Here is a 21,416-nt window from a genome sequence, read left to right on the forward strand (position 1 = left end):
CAGTCAGATATTTATTATGTTTGCCATGTTGGCAGTTGTTCAGTTGTTTTGGTTTAAGCCATGTTGGCTAAGTTCAAATATTTCAGATTGTCTAAGTATTTTCCGCATTATGATTTCAGTCAGACCTTTAGTTTATCAGCATGTGTTTAGTTGTTTCCACATTAAGTTATGTTTTTGATATCACATGTTGATTCAGCCAGTCAGGTGGTTCGCTCGGTCACATGCAGTCAGGCACCAGGTGTCGTGTTACGTCCAGGCCCAGGTTCGGTGCATGACAACCACTCATTCTACTACTCATCAAACTCCTTAAGCATTTTTTTGTCGAATTCATACTCAAATGATAAGAAAATCATTTTTCATTGGAGAACATAAATACTTTTTATATACATATGCCTTTCGGCTATCAAAGTAATATATACATATATATATAAGTATAATAGAAACCTCGTGAGACCATACAACCCACACCCGCATATATACGAGCCTCTACTAGAGTGCTAGACATATGTACGGGACAGGACCCCATCGTGCCCAAATATACATATATACACAAAAGAATAATCACGGAACCTCCGAAACAATGGAGTGCCCTCAAGTCAGCTAATAGCTCCTACGAGTCTGGATCAAAATCACCTCTGTGTCTACCTGTGGGCATGAACGCAGCGTCCAAAGAAAACGAACGTCAGTACGAACATTGTACTGAGTATGAGAGGCATAAGTAACAATAATACGTCAATGAGATAAAGGAAGCATCAAATAAGGAGCAACTGTATCTGACTATAAATTAAAAAAGAAATAATGTATTCTGGCATACTTCATAATCACTATCATATCATGTATGCATAAATGTATAAGCATCACGTCCATATAGGTACGGTGTGATAATCATTAGCCTGAGTCCAGGCCTCCCGCATCCGGGGTACCATCTCATGCCGTCCACTAGTGGCGCTGCCCATGCCATATAGGCACGATGTAATCATCCATAAGCCGCCCGCCTTAACGGTGCTTCCCGTGCAATATAGGCAGGATGTAATATCATCAACATGTACTAATCATAATGCATGTATAATAACTCAAAGATAGCTATACTTTATCGAGGTGACATAAGGTCGTGAACCCCCGATTCCATTATGGACATTCATTAGTATTCTGCCTCACCTTGAAGGAAATAGTACATAAGGTGAGTGTATACAAAAAAACAACATTATTAACTTTATAGGAACATCATATCATGAACTCCAGAATCTTTATACTTTACTCATAATCATCATTATTGGGCTCGCAATGTATCTCTTATCTCATGTGGCTATTCATGAACATAGACTCTTAGTTTTCCGGAATATAAAGAATTCATGGGAAAGAAGGAAAAATCATGCCATAGGATTTATGCCATAGATAGAAAGGACAAGCGTCACATACCTTTTTCGTTTAACTAATTTATCGCTTGCTTGTTCTCCTTCAATGCCCACGTTTTTACCTTCAAGAGAATTCGCATCATTATTAGCGAATCGATTACTTAAACGTGCTTACTAGTGCTAAAGAAAATCGGGAAGAATTTCCTTTGTTTATACTACTTTCCCCATATTCTATATCAATTCCCAAACATTCATAACAACATTCACAATATCGCAAACAACAATCATCATTCGTCTATATTACCCACATTTCGTAATTTCACTCCAATTTCTCCATAATCATGGTCATAGTTCATTATTGCATTTTCTCACATATAATACTTATTCCATGTTCTAAATGTCGTTCACAACATACTTACAATCACAACATACCAATATTCATGATTCACCCCAAACTACTACTCAACAATGACACTATTCACACATTTATGACCCATTTTCCATATCTTTCTACAATTCAAGTGTCTTGGCCCTCCAATACCTTAAACAACAAGGAATGATCATAAAACTCACCTTAGATGATGGGAGAATAAGCCTTGAGTGGAAATTCTCTTCTTCCACAAAAAGCCTAGCTCACTTCCCTTGGAATTCCTTGGCTTAGATGAACTTTGATATGTTTCATACACTTGATTTTGTGGATTTGATGTAGTTGATCATAGATTTCTCTTGGATTCTTGTAGTAGAAGAGTGGAGAGAATTCTAGAGTGTTCCAGAGAGAAGGGGAGTAAAAAGGAAAATGAAATAAAATGAACTTGGGTCCCTTATTAATACACAAAATCTGACCCGTCAAGGATATAAGGACCAACATACGGTCCGTATCTTTTATACGGGCCATATGTATGGACGTATGCTTGGTCCAGTGAACGTTGCCCCTCTTGTCTAAATATGCTGCCTAACATACGGCCAGTATAATTTATACGACCAGTATGTTGGGCCATATAATGCCCAGCTGTTCCGATTTCGTTCTCGTCGACTCGTTTGATCTCCAATCCTTACGGAACCTTCTTAACACTTTTTTATCACTTCATTAAAAATCTAAGGGAAGCTATAGCTCCTCTCCAAAGCATTATTTAATCATCATACATTGTTACTCGTAAATCCTTTCCGATACATAAGGTATGCCTTGCCTTCCTTAACAACTTCCGCCTCCTACTTCTCATGTCTTTGAAATATCATTTAGAATCATCAAATGTTATTTCTTACTCATCAAAACATCAAATACGTCATGCCCTTCGCTAGTCTATTCACTGTGCATAAGCGGGAAATTTTCCGTGGTGTAACATTCTTCCCCCCTTTGGAACATTCGTCCTCGAATGTTAAGCTATCCGGGAATTCTACAAAAATTTTGCCAGAGTTTCCCCTATATTATGGCACTACTATCTTGTCACAACAACCCATAATAACATTGCCTCACAGGGCCTCAACACAATAGAACTATAATTTGGCCACACACGACCAAAAGCATGGAAAGAAAGCATACATACCTCGTAATCTTGATGTTTCGTCTTAAATGTCTTCCGGGATGAAACAAGTGCGGACACTTGGATTTCATATTTTCTTCCGCTTCCCCAGTCATTCTTCTCGGTTGTTATTTTGCCATAAGACCTTAACTGAGGCCACTTCTTTATTTAGAAGTCTCCGTACTTGCCTATCTAATATGGCTATGGGTACCTCTTCATAGATCAACTTTTCTGTCACTTGAACATCATTTACTTGCATGATCCTAGTAGGATTTCCAACATATTTATGACGCATAGAGGCATGTAAAGCTGGGTGAACTGACTCCAAATCAGGAGGTAGGTCTAATTCATAAGCCACCTTGCCTATTGGCGCACCACCTCATAAGGCCTAATGTATTGGGGACTAAGCTCCCCCTTCATTTAGTGATCTTATTGCACGTAAGTTGTCATACCCCAAGGCTACCATAGGAAGCGTATAGCCTGTACTTATGTCATATTCCAAGTAATTGTCCTATTTATCCCTAACAATAATCTCAACTCAACATTTCAACTCCATTTACCATATATTTTCCTTCAACTGACCCGAAGTATCATGACCACACTATTCTTGTTTACCTCCTACTCCTCTTTTTAAGTACCCACTTGGTTGCATTGGCGACGCATAAATACTTGTAATTTACATAATCGTTCTTGCGTGATTCGTGTTCATACACATCTATACATGTACATGTATCCATATCTGCATCCGTATTCATAATCATACTCATTTACATATCGTATCCATAGTCATATTTATATACATATCATTTACATAGCATGCCCGACCACGAAGGTTCGGTGTCATTCATACCAAAAGTCTTTTGTCTATCTTTAGTAACTTATCTGGTCGTGCTCTCTTCATTCCTTTAATTGTCACTCATAAATAGTAATATCATTAATAACGACTCTACCATTAGTGCCTTTGTCTCCATTCCAGTATAGCATCACTATCTTTTACAATATCCCTTGAGTTATTTGCTCTCAATGTCACGTGGTTCAAGGTCTTCGCGAATGGTTTCCCGTACAGTCTCAGATGCCCGCTCAATTCGTGTTCGTTTATTTACTAGTCATTAGACTCATTTCCGCATAACTCTCACTCTTTGTTTTAGAGTCTATATCTGTCACATCTTAGGGTTTGTCATTTCAATCTCAACACTTGTATTCTCTTTACTCGCTTCCCCCCTTTAAGGGTTTTACTTGTACCATTCCCAAATTTGTTGCCTTCAATTCTTGCATTCATATACCCCTCATTATACTACATCTTATTCATGCCATTTCTCGTAATTCATAGTTACGATAATTCATGTGTGAAATCTTAACATACTCGCCTTGCAGTCTTGTAACCAAATAATACAACCAATATAGCAATCCGAACAAGGATGTATTTTTACTTAGCTCATCTAGAAGTTATGAGTCAATGTCTAAATCCGCTCCAATTAACAACTTTTGTCCCATAGGGATGCTCACAATAGTAGTAGGTCTAGTTATCCATACCATCCATATAATATCACTTGCCCCCTTCTTCGGCACTCAAAGTTCACTTGTAACGTCATCTTTGTTTTCCAGGGCCTAAGTCTCATGCTCTTTTACTCTTGTGTTGCACTCAACATTAATTTCAAAACCAATCACAATCGTATTGTATTTGTCGTTGATGATAGCCTTACTCTACTGTTTTATCGTCGCACGGTAAACTCATAACTCCTGATCATCTTTTTCTTTTCAACTCTTTACTTCATATACTTTACCTGTTCTAACTTGGTATAGGATATTCGTAGGAGATGCATCTTCTTATAATCATAACACGACAACTTCTTAAGTGCGCGTACTTCGTTTATTTCCTTTTCTCTCTATTCTCATTCCCATTCCCTTACATTCTTTCCTCCTCAATTTATCTTGTTTTCTCCCGTTTTATAATCAGCCCTTTATTCTTCGCATGAGGAACCCTATTCTCAACTTAGTACCGCTTTGTCCTTTAGAATATACTACCTTTTGTACAATCCATTCTTTGCTTCCAAAACTTATTCTGTTCATTCTGATCATCCTCTCTCTCTTTATTGTGTTGGTCCTCTTCCTAATAATCGTCCTATTTCGTTATTCATCTTTCTGTAATCTTGGTCTTTTACATCCAGCTAAAGATATCACTCCTACTCTTGATTATACCAGTCACCAACTACTACTATTTTTCCATATCACTTTTCTCTGATTTCTTTTTCAAGTTGACTTCCCTCTTTTGCTTACTATCATTTCTATCATTGAGGAACCTCTATGCTGGACTCTCCCTTAACGAAGTCTTATAAGCTTTATCATCTGCAGCCCCATAGCTCGCTTGTTGATTTCACACTTGCATTCACTCTTTATTCATATAGAACATGTCACATCCTTAGTCGTTTCCCTCGCTATACTTTACTTACAGTTCTTGTTACGTTCTCATTATACCCTAATCACAATCAACTGTATAGAGTGCCACTTCTCGATCTCATTCGCAAGTCTGCTCGTAAAACAGAATAAACCTTGTGAAGTAAGCATACTCGACCTGTTATTCTTTTCTAATCAGTTCTATTACACTTACCATATAAATTGTTTTACCAACGTATTCTCATTTATTGTAACCCTTCATATTCGTACCTCTGTCTCCGGGTGTTGTTACTTTATTTGCTAGTAGACTTATCGTATCTTACTCGCACTTATCCCTCAAATCAATACTTCAGTATCACACTCTATTTGAGTTACCCTGTCTCTTCCATGTCATGTTTTAGTACTACAAAGAATTTCTCTTTACCGTATCAATGTCGCTATTATAACTACTGTTACTATCAATTCAATAGTATTTAACTCATCTCGTGTAGTTTTTAATGATACTCCTACCTTAATCTCGTCCTGCCATTACCTTGTTGCACAACATCTTTTCTCGTTAGGACATGTCACAAGCTTATATCTTATCTCCTTTAGATTTTAGGAAAATTTCGGCAGAGTTTCTCTTGTAAGCATAAAAATCCCAAACCTGCACATAGCCCAGAAAACACGTCCGATGTCTCAATAGGACATATACCGGGACACACATAATACGTAACTCAGCAATACAGGATCACTTACCATTAAAGGATATAAATAATAGAGCTTGTCTCATAAGTTGTGCCTGCAGTGTCTAGAACTCCAACATATGTATATATATTTTCTACACACGGTCAAGCAACTTATTCATAAATTATGATTCTGGCTATCACTGGGTCACTAACAAGCGTAGACATCTCAATTTCCTTGATTGGCCCAGACTTTTACTCCAACACAGTCAATAACATCAAGTAATATATGACGGTGTAGGACCCGAATCAATCGATGCGTACATATCATAAAAGGATACTGACAATATACCTGGGACAATATCAAGGGGAGACTCAAGATCCTGTCGCTCAGCTAACGCATGGATATGATGCTGGGATCCACTTGGACTAGGCGTTCCTCTATGGTCTCTATCACCACCTACTAACATCTGTGGCCTTGGCCTTGGAGGGCGTACCAATGATGAAGAGCCAGCTACTAACCCCATAGGTCGAACCTTAACTCCACCACGCCTCCATGGGCAATCGCGCCTGAGATGGCCTGGCCGACCACAGGTATAACAAACATCCGAGCCCAAGCGGCACGGTCCATAATGTAACTTGCAACACTGAGTACATCGGGGTACCGGTGAACTCTCCTAACTGGAACCACATTGAATCCGAGAACTGGAAACTCTAAGACTCTAGGGTGACCAAGAATAAGTAGATCCATCGAATCTGGGTCTAGGAAACTGCGGAGGAGCACCACTTGTTGAACTAACATAGTGCCTCGAGATTTGTTGCCTCGGAGCACCCCTACATTCATGATCAAACCTTGACGAAGTAACTCTCTTTCTCCAACCCCTGTTATCGTGGCCCACATGCTGCCGCTGAGCTTGAGCGGCTACCAATTGAGTCAGTAGAAAAATGGCCTGTCTCATCTCTTGGCCCGAGGCATCTGGTAGAGGAACGGGGGGGTGCTGGAGGTAAAGTTGAGGCTCCCTTCTGATCCTCGAAAGTGTGCGAAGTATGGGAAAACCGAGGTGGGGCCTTATTCTGCGGTTCACCCTCCTCCATATCTATAGACGACTCTCGTTCAAGCCCTTCTTCAACCACCATCTTGCCTGTCTGAGTTGCCGTAGCTTTTCCTTTCATCAGCTTTGCTGAAATTATAATGCACAATTAGGGAGGGGATAATCTTATAATACAACCCTATCGCATGATCTCTTAAGATGAAAGATGGTCATTTTTCCTAAATGCCCTGTAGCCTCCTGTTTATTAGTGTGGCGCGCAACACACCATAAACAAGACTCTACTAGACACGGCTCGTAGACACTTCCTAGGACCGGACTGCTCTGATACCACTTTTGTCACGACCCAACTAGGGGCCGTTATGGGTACCCGGGGCTAACCACCGAGCACCACTCATTCTACTACTCATCAAACTCCTTAAGCGTTTTTTTTATCGAATTCATACTCAAATCATAAGAAAATCATTTTTCATTGGAGAACATAAATACTTTTATATACGTAAGCCTTTCGGCTATCAAAGTAATATATATATATATATATATATATATATATATATATATATATATATATATATATATATATATATATATAGATAAGTATAATAGCAATCTCGTGAGACCATATAACCCACACCTGCATATATGCGAGCCTCTACTAGAGTGTTAGACATAGGAACGGGACAGGACCCCGTCGTGCCCAAATATTCATATATACACAAAAGAATAATCACGGAACCTCCGAAACAATGGAGTGCTCTCAAGTCAGCTAATAGGTCCTACGAGTCTGGATCAAAATCACCTCCGTGTCTACTTGTGGGCATGAACACAGCGTCCAAAGAAAACGGACATCAGTACGAACATTGTACTGAGTATGAGATGCATAAGTAACAATAATACGTCAATGAGATAAAGGAAGCAATAAATAAGGAGCAACTGTATCTGACTATAAATTAAAAAAGAAATAATGTATGCTGGCTTACTTCATAATCATTATCATATCATGTATGCATAAATGTATAAGTTGCCCGTCCATATAGGTACGATGTGATAATCATTAGCCTCCGTCCAGGCCTTCCGCATCCGGGGTACCATCTCATGCCGTCCACTAGTGGCGCTGCCCGTGCCATATAGGCACGATGTAATCATCCATAAGCCGCCCGCCTTAACGGTGCGGCCCGTGCCATATAGGGACGATGTAATACCAGCACCATGTACTCATCATAATACATGTATAATAACTCAAAGATAGCTATACCTTATCGAGCTGAAATAAGGTCGTGAACCCCCGATTCCATTATGGACATTCATTAGTGTTCTGCCTCACCTTGAAGGAAATAGTATATATGGTGAGTGTATACAAAAAAACAACATTATTAACTTTAGAGGAACATCATATCATGAACTCTTGAATCTTTATACTTAACTCATCATCATCATTATTGGGCTCGCAATGTATCTCTTATCTCATGTGGCTATTCATGAACATAGACTCTTAGTTTTCCGGATTATAAAGAATTCATGGGAAAGAAGGAAAAATCATGCCATAGAAAGAAAGGACAAGCGTCACATACCTTTTTCGTTTAACTAATTTATCGCTTGCTTGTTCTCATTCAATGCCCACGTTTTTACCTTCAAGAGAATTCGCATCATTATTAGCGAATCGATTACTTAAATGTGCTTACTAGAGCTAAAGAAAATCGGGAAGCATTTCCTTTGTTTATGCTACTTTCACCATATTCTATATGAATTCCCAAACATTCATAACAACATTCACAATATCGCAAACAACAATCATCATTCGTCTATATTAGCCACATTTCGTAATTTCACTCCAATTTCTCCATAATCATGGTCATAGTTCATTATTGCATTTTTTCACATATAATACTTATTCCATGTTCTAAATGTCGTTCACAACATACCAATATTCATAATTCACCCCAAACTACTACACAACAATGACAGTATTCACACATTCATGACCTTTTTTCCATATCTTTCTACAATTCCAGTGTCTTAGCCTTCCAATACCTTAAACAACAATGAATGATCATAAAACTCACCTTAGATGATGGGAGAACAAGCCTTGAGTGGAAATTCTCTTCTTGCACAAAAACCCATGCTCACTTCCCTTGGAATTCCTTGGCTTAGATGAACTTTGATATGTTTCATACACTTGATTTTGTGGATTTGATGTAGTTGATCATAGATTTCTCTTGGATTCTTGTAGTTGAAGAATGGATAGAATTCTAGAGTGTTCTAGAGAAAAGGGGAGTGAAAAGGTAATTGAAATAAAATGAACTTGGGTCCCTTATTAATACACAAAATCTGATCCGTCAAGGATATACGGACCAACATACGGTCCGTATCTTTTATACAGGCCGTATGTATGGCCGTATGTTTAGTCCAGTGAACGTTTCCCCTCTTGGCTAAATATACGGCCTAACATACGGCCAGTATAACTTATACAGCCAGTATGTTAGGCCGTATAATGCCCAGCTGTTCCGATTTCGTTCTCGTCGACTCGTTAGATCTCCAATCCTTATGGAACCTTCTTAACACTTGTTTATCACTTCATTAACAATCTAAGGGACGCTATATCTCTTCTCCAAAGCATCATTTAGTCATCATACATTGTTATCATATCATGTATGCATAAATGTATAAGTTGCCCGTCCATATAGGTACAGTGTGATAATCATTAGCCTGCGTCCAGGCCTCCCGCATCCGGGGTACCATCTCATGCCGTCGACTAGTGGTGCTGCCCGTGCCATATAGGCACGATGTAATCACCCATAATGTTATATCCCGCATTTTTGTACAGTCGGATAATTCAAGACAATCTCGGGAAGACAACAAGCCGGGCCATATTTTTATCTTGTTAAGCGTGAGAGTTGTTTATGAAAATTTTGAAGTGGGAATATTAAGAAAGGTCAAGGGCATAAAGGGAAATTCGCAATATGACTCGTGGAATTATGAAGGAAGACGAAGGGCAAATTTGGAAATTGGAAAAATTAAAAATTTGTCATGAAGCACAACAAAAAAAAAAAGGGAGTGGGCTTGATTTTTTTTTTTGGGTCAAGGTTGGCTATCCATCCTTTTTGATGGGCCAAGCCCATATGAGAGTTAATGAATGGTTTAAAAGATGACCATTAAGTCATCTTTTCCTCATAACTCCCTAGAACATTCAAGAACAAAAAAAAAAAAAAAGGAGCAAAACTCCATAGGCCTCTCGGCCAAGGGCAAGAATTGCCAAGAGAATTGACAAAAAATTCCTTCAAAAATCATTTTCTACTAATTTAAGGGCCCTTAACAAGGTGGAGTGTTCATTGGAACAAGAAGATTTCATATTCTTGCAAGTTACAATTCTAGTCAAGTGGGGAGTCAAGAAGGAAAGTGAGAATCAATTTATTTTATGTGTTATAGGTGATTATGTATGTTGTAGTATGTAAAGGTTGATGAAATTCATGGAAATGTGGAAAACATGTTGTGGCCGTGAGTGTGTGGTGTGTATATGTGGCCGTGTATACATGGTGTTTAGCTTGTTGTTAAGTGGATTCTATGTTTCTAATAAAGGCGTAATGACCTTAGTGAAGTCGATGTAGTTGGAAACTTGCTTTAGAGATTATGTAAATTGAAAATAATTTTCTTGCAAGTATGGAAGATAATGAGACTAGTGTGATGTTGTTGGTGTATGAACTATTAGGGTGTTATTGTTTTATTGAAGTTGGAAGGCTTTGAAGGAAATTGTATATTGATTTAATTGTTAGAATGTACTTTGGGTTGGTTATCGAAATTGTTAGTATGGTTGTTGGCATTGTTGTTAATAATTTGGCCGGGTTGAATTCCCGGGATTGTTGTTGATTGAAATTGGCCAAGTTGAACTTGGTGGGATGGAGTATTTACAGGGGAAATGTTGCCGGAATTTCGTTAGCCAAGTATTATCTTAAGATTCCAATTCTAAATGCTCTAACCAAAGTTTGGTAAATATGACCAATTTGTAGATTGTGGCGGATTTGCAACTTGAATTTGGAATAGCATAAGGAGCAGAAAGAGGTATGTAAGGCTTCACCCATCCTTCTATGGCATGTCTTAGACGTAATATGTTGGATATGAACCTCGGGGACAACTCTATTTTCCGGAATCCGCACCTAAAGTTTCCCCTCTTTCATTCAGTAGAATTGAATTAGAAAGTGTGTGAAACGTTGGAAAAACTTTCCAAACCTCTAGAACTTGCATAAATAGGACCCGACTACCTTGAAACCCTCACAAGTAACGCCATGACATGTAATATATGTAAATTGTGCACGCTACCTCATTCGGCCCGAGGTGGGCCCATTGTTCCCGGATTTTCCTTAGTGTTCTGTTTAACTTATTTTGAAGCAGAATTCAAAGAAAACTTTTGACCCTTGTCCCGATTATCAAACGATAAGTACCGTACCATTCTAATGGAAATATGTCTATGATAACCATGATAACGATGATGCTAAGGAAGAGAATACGTCTATGATAAGTATGACAAGAATGATTCCATGACTAAGAGTCTTAGGCTAAGGACCCAATGTGAATACGAAAGTATCAAACTAGTACTTGATTTTTAATTCTATTCCTTGGTTGTGACACTATCTTCTAAATATTTCAAAGGCATGATCCCCAAGTCGTAAAGTCTCAAATGTCTATGATAGATATGTTGACGATATGTTCCTACTATGAATATGACAATATGACAATGTTAAATTATTTCTTGATATCTCAACTCTATTATGGGTAATGACTACTTTAGAGGTCTCAAGTATATGAAACGATGCCTTATGACCCTATTTTATGTTTTCTCATAATGACACTCTTCATTGATAGTCTCGCCTTATGATACTAGTTCCTTCAAGGTGAGACAAAGCGGTCACGGTTATACCATAATGTAATCGGAGGTCACCGACCTTACGTCACTCGGATGGATACATGGTTTTCTTTGGGCTCTCCTGCATGCTTATATGACATATGAATATGTACATGGGGTGGGGGAAGGGATATATGGGGGATGGGAAGGGATACATGTTTCATTGCCACCTGGTCAGCTAGCGTTATCATCCCGGACGCGGGATGCCCGGACGCGGGATATATGGGCGAGCCGACGTATTTCGGCGCTATGTGGGCGAGCTGACATTTTTCGGTGCTATGATATGACATGATCTAATATGCTATGACATGATACGCTATGACATGACATGATATGATACGATATGACATGATACGCTATGACATGACATGATATGATACGATATGACATGATACGCTATGATATGACAAGATATGATACGATATGACATGATGCGCTATGATATGATATGATATGATAAGACATGACATGATATAAGTTCTATTTTCTATGTCTATGAAAAAGAAATGTTCTTTTTAAAGGGAAGGACAAGCATGCATGGTATCCGGCCTGAAAAGGGTATTCCTATGTACAGGTTACTTTCTTGTATCACTATATGTCCTATGATCCCATGATATTGTTAATCATACCTTATGTTTCTGTTTGTATTATCTTCCATGCTTTACATACTCGGTACACTATTGGTACTGACGTCCCTTCTTGTGGACGCTGCGTTCCATGCCGTGCAGGTCAGCAGGTAGACAGACTTGACTCCTAGGAGCTTCATCAGCAGTATTGTAGTAGCGCTCCAGTTGTTCCGGAGCCTTAGTTTCTTGGTACTATTTTGTGTATATATGTTCGGGCACGGCAGTACTCGGCCCTTCCTATGTATATGTGTTCTATGTTTAGAGGCTCGTAGACAGATATATACAGTTAAAGGTTTTGTACTTTTGATGGTCCTCGTCGCTGTGTAATGTGCTAGCAAAGTTTGCTATCCTATGTTTATAATTATGCTACTAATGTTAATGTTAAGCAGAAAAGAAAATACGGTGATGTTCATACGATACGAGATAAGAGGTGCTCGGTACAAGTATCCAGTACTCGTCACGGCCCTAGTTGGGTCATAACACATAAGCCGCCCGCCTTAACGGTGCTGCCCGTGCCATACAGGCACGATGTAATATCATCAACATGTACTCATCATAATGCATGTATAATAACTCAAAGATAGTTATACTTTATCGAGGTGAGATAAGGTCTTGAACCCTCGATTCCATTATGGACATTCATTAGTATTCTGCCTCACCTTGAAGGAAATAGTATATAAGGTGAATGTATACAAAAAAACAATATTATTAACTTTATAGGAACATCATATCATGAACTCCAGAATCTTTATACTTAACTCATTATCATCATTATTGGGCTCGCAATGTATCTCTTATCTCATGTGGCTATTCATGAACATAGACTTTTAGTTTTTCGGAATATAAAGAATTCATGGGAAAGAAGGAAAAATCATGCCATAGAAAGAAAGGACAAGCGTCACATACCTTTTTCGTTTAACTAATTTATCGCTTGCTTGTTCTCCTTCAATGCCCACGTTTTTACCTTTAAGAGAATTCGCATCATTATTAGCGAATCGATTACTTAAACGTGCTTACTAGAGCTAAAGAAAATCGGGAAGCATTTCCTTTGTTTATGCTACTTTCCCCATATTCTATATGAATTCCCAAACATTCATAACAACATTCACAATATCGCAAACAACAATCATCATTCGTCTATATTACCCACATTTCGTAATTTCACTCCAATTTCTCCATAATCATGGTCATAGTTCATTATTGCATTATCTCACATATAATACTTATTCCATGTTCTAAATGTCGTTCACAACATACTTATAATCAAAACATACCAATATTCATAATTCACCCCAAACTACTACTCAACAATGAAAGTATTCACACATTCATGACCCTTTTTCCATATCTTTCTACATTTCAAGTGTCTTAGCCTTCCAATACCTTAAACAACAAGGAATGATCATAAAACTCACCTTAGATGATGGGAGAACAATCCTTGAGTGGAAATTCTCTTCTTCCACAAAAACCCTAGCTCACTTCCTTTGGAATTCCTTGGCTTAGATGAACTTTGATATGTTTCATACACTTGATTTTGTGGATTTGATGTAGTTTATCATAGATTTATCTTGGATTCTTATAGTTGAAGAATGGAGAGAATTCTAGAGTGTTCTAGAGAGAAGGGAGTGTAAAGGTAAATGAAATAAAATGAACTTGGGTCCCTTATTAATACACAAAATTTGATCCGTTAAGGATATACGGACCAACATACGGTCCGTATCTTTTATACGGGCCGTATGTTTAGTCCAGTGAACGTTGCCCCTCTTGGCTAAATATACGGCCTAACATACGGCCAGTATAATTTATACGGTCAGTATGTTGGGCCGTACAATGCCCAGCTGTTCCGATTTCGTTCTCGTCGACTCGTTTGATCTCCAATCCTTATGGAACCTTCTTCACACTTGTTTATCACTTCATTAACAATCTAAGGGACGCTATAGCTCTTCTCCAAAGAATCATTGAATCATCATACATTGTTATCATATCATGTATGCATAAATGTATAAGCTGCCCGTCCATATAGGTACAGTGTGATAATCATTAGCCTGCGTCAATGCCTCCCGCATCCGAGGTACCATCTCATGCCGTCCACTAGTGGCGCTGCCCGTGCCATATAGGCACGATGTAATCATCCATAAGCCGCCCGCCTTAACGGTGCTGCCCGTGCCATGTAGGCACGATGTAATATCATCAACATGTACTCATCATAATGCATGTATAATAACTCAAAGATATCTATACTTTATCGGTGTGACATAAGGTCGTGAACCCCCGATTCCATTATGGACATTCATTAGTGTTCTACCTCACCTTGAAGGAAATAGTATATAAGTTGAGTGTATACAAAAAAACAATATTATTAACTTTACAGGAACATCATATCATTAACTCTAGAATCTTTATACTTAACTCATCATCATCATTATTGGGCTCACAATGTATATCTTATCTCATGTGGCTATTCATGAACATAGACTCTTAGTTTTCCGGAATATAAGGAATTCATGGGAAAGAAGGAAAAATCATGCCATAGGATTCATGCCATAAAAACAAAGGACAAGCGTCACACACGTTTTTCGTTTAACTAATTTATCGCTTGCTTGTTCTCCTTCAATGCCCACGTTTTTACCTTCAAGAGAATTCACATCATTATTAGCTAATCGATTACTTAAACGTGCTTACTAGAGCTAAAGAAAATCGGGAAGCATTTCCTTTGTTTATGCTACTTTCCCCATATTCTATATCAATTCCCAAACATTCATAACAACATTCACAATATCGCAAACAACAATCATCATTCGTCTATATTACCCACATTTCGTAATTTCACTCCAATTTCTCCATAATCATGGTCATAGTTCATTATTGAATTTTCTCACATATAATAATTATTCCATGTTCTAAATGTCGTTCACAACATACTTTCAATCACAACATACCAATATTCATGATTCACCCCAAACTACTACTCAACAATGATAATATTCACACATTCATGACCCATTTTCCATATCTTTCAACAATTCAAGTGTCTTAGCATTCCAATACCTTAAACAACAAGGAATGATCATAAAACTCACCTTAGCTGATGGGAGAACAAGCCTTGAGCGGAAATTCTCTTCTTGCACAAAAACCCTAGCTCACTTCCCTTGGAATTCCTTTGCTTAGATGAACTTTGATATGTTTCATACACTTGATTTTGTGGATTTGATGTAGCTGATCATAGATTTCTCTTGGATTCTTGTAGTTGAAGAGTGGAGAGTATTCTAGAGTGTTCTAGAGAGAAGGGGAGTGAAAAGGGAAATGAAATAAAATGAACTTGGGTCCCTTATTAATACATAAAATCTGACCCGTCAAGGATATACAGACCAACATACGGTCCGTATCTTTTATACGGGCCGTATGTATGGCCGTATGTTTAGTCCAGTGAATGTTGCCCTTCTTGGCTAAATATACGGCCTAACATACGACCAGTATAATTTATACGGCCAGTATGTTGGGCCGTATAATGCCCAGCTGTTCTGATTTCGTTCTCGTCGACTAGTTTGATCTCCAATCCTTATGGAACCTTCTTAACACTTGTTTATCACTTCATTAACTATATAAGGGACACTATATCTCTTCTCCAAAGCATCATTTAATCATCATACATTGTTATCGTATCATGTATGCATAAATGTATAACCTGCCCGTCCATATAGGTACGGTGTGATAATTATTAGCCGGCGTCCAGGCCTCCCGCATCAGGGGTACCATCTCATACCGTCCACTAGTGGCGCTGCCCTTGCCATATAGGCACGCTGTAATCATCCATAACTCGTGTTATATCTCGTATTTTGTACATTGGGACATTTCGAGCTAACCACGATAAGTTAAGGACAAGGCTATTTTCCGGTATGGTTTTAATGCACCAGTTGCTTGTAAGTATTATTGGTATGGTATATTAAGGAAAATTTGGGGTTAAAAGTGAATTATGGAAAACTTATATTCATGAAGAAAAAAGGTCCAAGTGGCCGTCCAAGGTGGTGTGGGCCATGGCCCACATGGAAGCTTAATATATGTACATAAAGGATGACCAATTAGTCATATTTATCATCTTTCACCTTAGAAGCTTGGAGAGACTTGGAGAAAAAAAAAAGGCCATTCGGCCATGGCAAGCCAAAATTGACACCTTGAAAAATTGATCAAAAAATTATTTTCTTCTAGCAATCCAACCAATTGGAAGGTCCTCTTTAACGTGGAGTAGTTGTTGGGGCAAGTAAATCATTCATTCTTGCAAGGAGCAACCTTAGCCAAGTAAGAAGATAAGTGGAAAAGGTAAGGTTTAATCTTCTTTTCATATATTATGGGTGGTTTGTATATGTTGTAGAGTGTAGAAGTGGATGAAATTTGTGAAAATATGTGTGTTGGGTTGTAGGCGTGTGGGTGGTTGTTTTGTGTAGAAGTGATGAACTAATTTTACTTAGTATTTTTTTTTGGTTGTTGTTGTTGTTGATTCTATGGTAAAAATGAAAATTTAATGGCTCAAGTTGAAGTGGTAACCATGTGGGCTGTTTTAGAAGCTAATGCGATTCTAATGTAGTTTCTTGAATTCATGAGGATAATGTCGTTAACGAGAGAATTGTTGGCGTAGTTCATGAATTTGAAAGAAGGAAATGTGTTGTTACTGTTCTTGTTGAATTTGGAAGGTTTCGGGTGAAGTGGTATGTTGGTTGGGTTGTTTTGAATATTGTCTGAATTGTTTGAAGTGTTCTTGAATAATGTTAGAATGATTTCGGATTAACACTTGAATGTGAGATCATTGGTATTAGCTTGACTGTATATGGTCGATTTGAATGTAAATGGGATGTTGTCGAATTATGTAGAAAAGAGTTACTAAAGTTGGAATGCGTTTTTAATTGATTGTTGATGTTGTTGGCATGATTGTTGGGATTGTTGTTGATGATTTGGCCGAGTTGAATTCTCGGGGTTGGTTGTAATTATAGGGGAATTGCTGCCGAAATTTCGGCAGATTATAAATGAATTTATTTGATAGACTAAGACAAGTTAATTTCCGACCATGTACATGAGGATAAAGAAGTAGCCTATAGCCATACTGGATCGTCAAGTGAGAAGGTTGCGTACTAAAGACGTGGTTTTTGTTAAGATACTGTGACGGAATAATAATAGGGAAGAGATGACCTGGCAAGCTAGGGAGGAGATGAAGAAGAAGTAACCCCACTTATTTCCTATGCCTACCGGTAATCTAAATTCCTTACTTGGTTATGTTGATTGATGAATAAACTGTATACGATAGCTATAAAAGACTCCCCCGAAGGGCTTAGAAAACCCTGTGGGACTAGTTTAACATTCGAGGAAGAATGTTTTAAAGGGGGGTGGGGAGGATGTTATATCCCGTATTTTGTACATTGGGACATTTCGAGCTAACCACGATAAGTTAAGGACAAGGCTATTTTCCGGTATGGTTTTCATGCACAAGTTGCTTGTAAGTATTATTGGTATGGAATATTAAGGAAAATTTGGGGTTAAAAGTGAATTATGGAAAACTTATATTCATGAAGCAAAAAGGGCCAAGTAGCCGTCCAAGGTGGTGTGGGCCATGGCCCACATGGAAGCTTAATATATGTACATAAAGGATGACCAATTAGTCATAATTATCATCTTTCACCTTAGAAGTTTTGAGAGAATTGGAGAAAAAAAAAAAAGTCCATTCGGCCATGGCAAGCCAAAATTGACCCCTTGAAAAATTGATCAAAAAATTATTTTCTTCTAGCAATCCAACCAATTGGAAGGTCCTCTTTAATGTGGAGTAGTTGTTGGGGCAAGTAAACCATTCATCCTTGCAAGGAGCAACCTTAGCCAAGTAAGAAGATAAGTGGAAAATGTAAGGTTTAATCTTCTTTTCATATGTTTTGGATGGTTTGTGTATGTTGTAGAGTGTAGAAGTGGATGAAATTCGTGAAAATATGTGTGTTGGGTTGTAGCCGTGTGGGTGGTTGTTTTGTGTAGAAGTGATGAACTAATTTTACTTAGTATTTTTTTTTTGGTTGTTGTTGTTGTTGTTGATTCTATGGTAAAAATGAAAATTTAATGGCTCAAGTTAAAGTGGTAACCGTGTGGGCTGTTTTAGAAGCTAATGCGATTCTAATGTAGTTTCTTGAATTCATGAGGATAATGTCGTTAACGAGAGAATTGTTGGCGTAGTTCACGAATTTGAAAGAAGGAAATGTGTTGTTACTGTTCTTGTTGAATTTGGAAGGTTTCGGGTGAAGTGGTATGTTGGTTGGGTTGTTTTGAATATTGTCTGAATTGTTTGAAGTGTTCTTGAATAATGTTAGAATGATTTCGGATTAACACTTGAATGTGAGATCATTGGTATTAGCTTGACTGTATATGGTCGATTTGAATGTAAATGGGATGTTGTCGAATTATGTAGAAAAGAGTTACTAAAGCTGGAATGCGTTTTGAATTGATTGTTGATGTTGTTGGCATGATTGTTGGGATTGTTGTTGATGATTTGGCCGAGTTGAATTCTCGGGGTTGGTTGTAATTATAGGGGAATTACTGCCGAAATTTCGGCAGATTATAAATGAATTTATTTGATAGACTAAGACAAGCGTATAATGATGAGTCTAATGATGGCGTAAATTCTTTTATATGTAGACTAGAAAGCTTAGACGGATAAGCGTAGCTAATTGGACGTGGGACAGGTATGTAAGGCTTACCCTTTCTTTCTTTTGACATGATCCTTGTGAAACAAACAGACAATGTATATGTATGATTTCAAAGAAACTCCTATTCTTAGAGCCACTAGGATGGCTAATGTTCTTGGCTTCCAAAAACTGTTTTGCTATGTCTTGATACGTGTGTATGGTTCCAAGAGTTCTATTTTGATTTGATCCATATGATATTCGAAAGGTATTTGGTATGACTATTGCTTTGATTTTCCAAAGATAGCTTCTGAAACGTTCAAAGAGGTTTCTGTAAGCGACAACGTCCATAACTTTCTCATACTAACTCGGATTGAGTCGAAACGTGTTTATGATCCGCAAGTGTCGATTTGTGTACTCACCTATCGAGTCTTAAAAATTGTTTTATATGCATATAGTTTCTCACTACTCTGCTCGTGCATGCCTCAATATGTCCTTCACTGCGTCCCGGGCAAAGGAATGTTCTCGTGCGTACTCCACTGCGTTGTTCACCGCGTCCCTCACTAGAGGGCCGGGGCACGTTATATGTATATATATGATATGATGACATGATGATATGATGACGGGGTGGCGGCCAGGATGGCATATGATGACCCTATTCGCCGTGTCCCTCACTAGACGGTCGGGGCACGTTACATGCATATATGATACATGACATTGACAGACATGATTTTATTCATCGCGTCCCTCACTAGAGGGCCGGGGCACGTTATATGTAGATATGATATATGATGTTGACATACATGATTTTCATTTCAAAAGGCAAGTGCATTGATGATTTTAAAAGTCATACTTGTTTTTGGTAAATCTCTGTTTGAGTTGTGATCCTCTTTACTGTATTTCATGCCTTACATGCTCAGTACATATTCCGTACTGACCCCCTTTCTTCGGGGGCTGCGTTTCATTTCCACACAGGTATATACAGATGAGTAGAAGCCATTATAGAAGATATTCCAACGGAATTGGCGAGCTCCATTTCCTCCTAGAGTGTTGCCGAGTCAGAGTATTCATGCTATGGTATATTGGTCGATGTTAGAGACTTTGCAGACAGAGTCGTGGGTGTAGAAAGTCAGTCTTGTAATCGGTTCTGTAAGCCGACGTACCATTATGCATATTGTTACAAAGTCCAAATGACTACAGATTTTACTTGACTTGAGAACGACGAAAAACATGTTTCTGAAAGCCCTTATTATGTATTTCATTTTTGTTTTACTTAAGAGTCCTAAGCGATTATGTGTGTAGTAAGAGTCAGCGGGTTCGCTCGGCCCTAAGTAAGGGTCGGGTGCCCATCACACCCTAGCGAGGTTAGGGTGTGACAAAGAGGTATCTGTGCAGTTCGTCCTAGGGGTTGTCTGCAAATTCGTGTCCAGTAGAGTCCTGTTTATGGGTGTGAAGCCGGCCACACTTATAAACAGTAGGCTACAGGGCATCTAGGGATCGATGACCTTCTTTCTGTCTTAGATCGTGCGATAGATCCAAGACATAGGAAACGAGATTCCTTGCACTAATCTTTGATCTCAGCAGAAGCACAGTATCGACGGGAGAAGGTGAGTGATGATATGGAAAGTCACTAGGGTAAGTTTTGGTATTTTCAATATTTTACCTGGAATTGGGAGCCCTGGGTGGCATTGTTGGTGTTTGCTGCGTGCAGATTCTGAATAGTAAGAATTGTAAAAGAAGACTCTGCCAGAAATCTTTCAAAATCAGGTCATTTAGTTTGGTACACCTAATAGGAGGAAGCGTGGAAAGGAAATATCGTAAACAGACGATAAGTGGGATGCGATCATACCAGCACTAACACATCGGATCCCATCAGAACTCCAAATTTAAGAGTGCTTGGGCGAGAATAGTACTAGGATGGGCGACCCCTGGGAAGTGTACAAGAAATCCTATAGATTTAGACATAAAAGACAAATGAGAAGCTAGAGTAGCCTAAGGGAAACTAGAGTATACGGGATGGTTGGAGACCATAAGAGATCACGTAGGACGAGGCAGACTAGACTGGTGAAAAGACAGAGAGTGCATCACAGCTCTGGAATTAGGATGAGTTCGAATAGCGTTTGGAAGTATTTTGTAGGCGAGACGGTAGTAATTATAGATACATATATATGAATGCGAATGATATCCCACATGCAATTGTATCGGTGGGCATGTGTGTCCCAGCAACTGGTGTTACGGTATGGAAAGCATCAATCGAGCA

General features: G+C 38.5%; 1 pseudogene; it reads left to right on the plus strand.

The window, feature by feature from the left end:
- Nucleotides 1–20,991: 20,991 nt before the first annotated feature.
- On the plus strand, nucleotides 20,992–21,107 carry LOC132601067 (5S ribosomal RNA; annotated as a pseudogene).
- Nucleotides 21,108–21,416: the final 309 nt, after the last annotated feature.

The sequence above is a fragment of the Lycium barbarum genome, chromosome 6 (genome assembly GCF_019175385.1).
Source record: "Lycium barbarum isolate Lr01 chromosome 6, ASM1917538v2, whole genome shotgun sequence".
Lineage (NCBI taxonomy): Eukaryota > Viridiplantae > Streptophyta > Magnoliopsida > Solanales > Solanaceae > Lycium > Lycium barbarum.